Raw genomic sequence first — 3696 nt, forward strand, 5'->3', positions numbered from 1 at the left:
ACCTAAAGTAATCTCCCTTGTAGATCACACGCCAAAACAGCACCCATCTTTTTCACATCACACCTATATTAGGTGTAAGTGTCATACATGGGGACAAAGTTACTGAAACATGGAACTAATAAATGTAGAATGCAATTATGTATATCTATAATATAATGATTAAAGAAGTGTGGGACTGTGTCCAGTTTATTCCACACACACACACACACACATGTTATTAAGAAAAAGGCATATTCATCATCATCATCATCATCATCGTTTAACGTCCGTTCTCCATGCTAGCATGGGTTGGACGGTTCAACTGGGGTCTGGGAAGCCAGAAGGCTGCACCAGGCCCAGTCTGATCTGGCAGTGTTTCTACAGCTGGATGCCCTTCCTAACGCCAACCACTCCGTGAGTGTAGTGGGTGCTTTTTACGTGCCACCGGCACGGGGCCAGACGAGGCTGGCAACGGCCACGATCGGATGGTGCATTTTATGTGCCAGTTGGGGCGGCGCTGGCAACGGCCATGTTCGGATGGTTCTCTTACGTGCCATCGGCACTGGTATCACAACTACAATTTCCATTGATGTTGATCGATTTCGATTTCGATTTTGATTTTTGATTTTCACTTGCCTCAACAGGTCTTCACAAAGAAATTATAAATGAATATTCAAAAATTTTTTAAAGCTATATGTAGGTGCAGGGGTGGCTGTGTGGTAAGTAGCTTGCTTACCAACCACATGGTTCCGAGTTCAGTCCCACTGCGTGGCACCTTGGGCAAGTGTCTGCTTCTATAGCCTCGGGCCGACCAAAGCCTTGTGAGTGGATTTTTATTGACGGAAACTGAAAGAAACCTGTTGTATATATGTATATATATGTGTGTGTGTGTGTGTGTGTGTGTGTATATGTTGTGTATCTGTGTTTGTCCCCCCAACATCACTTGACAACCGATGATGGTGTGTTTAGGTCCCCGTAACTTAACAGTTTGGCAAAAGAGACCGATAGAATAAGTACTAGATAAAGGGCACTATTTTCAGCTAAGTTTGTTATTTTTGTTTATTTGCACCTTTCCTCAGCGCCTGGCCTTGCGCATACACCTGCACACATGGTTCATACACACACAAATGCTATCTCTGTCCCATTCATGCACCACACAATTCATATCTCGCTTGTTTTCCATGCTCAATGCGCCCTTGTAGACACAACTTATCTCTGTAAGACCTTAGGTCGGTCACGCATACATAGAGAAAGTTGTTTGTCCTTCACAATGCGCCAGGATGCCACACTTTTGTTCCTGCACGATCGAGGCATATAATACCTCATGCACTGGCCGGCAGCCTCAGCCATACTGCATTAATCACTAGCATTAGCCTCAGCCTTGCAAGCTCTATTGCACTCATGCACATGCATCTCTATTATGCATCTACTGCCTTATTTTGCAATACGTCTGCATCTCATCCGCATCTGTTCAGAGACCGGATTAAGTTACTGATTCAGAGGGCATTAACCGGATCTGCTATTAATAACAAATGGTGGTATGCCCTCAAGCGAGCCATTAAATTTGAGTCTATTACATATAGCACAAATTTATTGGCTAGAGAGATTAGGAAGTGATTAGGATTTGCTAAGGACTTAGGGGAAGCAATGGAATCTGGCTCCGCAGCTCAGGTTACGGCTAAGAGAGTGGCGTTAAACCAGCACCTCGAAGCCCAACATATGGGTTGCATTGTCAGAGCTAGGATTCGTGCATTGGGTTGTGAAGGAAACAAGGCCGCAGGATGGGCCCGACTGGTGGAAGCCCAACGTGGAAACGATGGCACAATTCGATCTTTGACGAACCAACGAGGTAAGTTGATAAACAAGCCTGAGAAGATGTGTGAGGTCTTTCAGGAGCACTTCACCTAGCTTTTCGGGGTAGGGGAAGCGGACCGAACAGTAAGAGGAATCTAATGGACTTCCTCGCCAGGCTGCCATGCCTTTCGGAGCAGGGCGCGGAGTGTTGGGAAGGGCCAATCACGCCTGAGGAAGTAATTGAAGCTATAGCGGACTGCAGTGTGCATAAGGCGCCATGACTGGATGGTCTACCCTATGAACTGTATAAGACTATGCCAGACTTGTTCGGGCACCTGCTGGCGAATATCTACACGAACTGGCAGCAGAATGGGTTCATTCCTATATCTGTGCACCGAGGAGGGGGTGACACTTGTCAAAAAGGACCTGAACTCTGCTAAACACAGAGGTGAAAATTTTGGCCAAAGTGTTATCGAAAAGATTGGCGCGTGTTGCGGATGGCTTGATCGGGAAGGCACAGACATGTGCCATTCCCGGTAGAAGCATCCAGGATAATCTCCATCTTATACGGTACACTGAAGAGGGATTTAATAACGATTCTGGCAAGGGAGGGGCAGTGGTCCATTTAGACCAATCAAAGGCTTTTGACAGGGTCGACCATCATTTTCTGGTGTCCGTTCTGGCGCGGTTCGGCCTGAGTCTTGGCTTCCTCAGGTGGTTCATTGAAATTTATCACAACATCGACTCGGTAGTTCGGGTGAACGGCCTTTTATCTACGCCGTTCAGCATCAAACGCTCGGTTCGTCAAGGGAGTCCGCTCTCCCCTCTTTTGTATGTAATGGCTCTTGAGCCCTTGCTGCGAAAATTGAGCGACATCCCGAGACATCCCGCAAAATAATAGTCACACTGCTACACTTTTATATACACGTTACAAATTGGTTCTGTAACAAAACAATCGTTAATCGGAAGGATCACCAATAAAACAACCCCGAAACAATAATAATAATGACAAAATATTTCAAGGAAGTTATAAAAATGAACTAAAAAATATTTAACTTAAGAAAAGATTAAATTAACTACAATAAATGACTCGTAAATATATACGTATTCGTTCCGCTCAATCAGAATATCCAAGTCTATTTTTGTATCTCTCCCTCATCCAATTATTTTGATTTCACGCAGACACGTATTTAAAACAAAAGAATCTTTCCCTCCCCAATCAAGGCATAACTTGGTTACTTGATTGCATGTCTGCTATTTACCGAGGGGGTTTTGGCTGTTATGAGAAACCACGTACACGGTACTACAGGTTGATAAGGTAAGCAAAAATGCGGAGTCGCTTTGGTGAAAAACGAAACACTCTAGGAGCGAAACTGTGCAAAACTATATAATTGCATTTATATTTTCAAATATAAAATTATTATATATTAAAAAAAGGTCACTAAAACCCGCTACTATATCTTGAAAATAATGTTAAATTCCAAGCTATCCGTAAGATGTTTTATAAACACATTCTACCAGTATACGAAGTTTAAAAGTGTTTAGTTACAAAGAAATTATTTAAAAAATCTGCCGGTCAAAGTGAAAAGATCGGATCCTCTGTAAGGAGTACTATTCTAAAAATAGCTAGGCCTAGTCGAAAATAAATTGGTACTCCTGGATTTGAGAGAGATTGGACTGCTATTTCTAGCAGGTCTGATAACATCGGAACTTCTTCGATAGGACGGAAATACGAAATCTCGCTACGCAGAGAAAAAAAAAAACGATAAATATTAATCTAATTTAAAAACAAAGAAAAGAAGAAAGGAATACATAACAAAATAAAAATCCAATCTAAAACCAAAATATATCTCATCGAAATTTTTACCCATTTAAAAAATAATGTTTAATTTTGTCTTTCTCTCTCGAACCAACGAGATTTCC

The sequence above is a fragment of the Octopus sinensis genome, linkage group LG11, assembly GCF_006345805.1.
Source record: "Octopus sinensis linkage group LG11, ASM634580v1, whole genome shotgun sequence".
Lineage (NCBI taxonomy): Eukaryota > Metazoa > Mollusca > Cephalopoda > Octopoda > Octopodidae > Octopus > Octopus sinensis.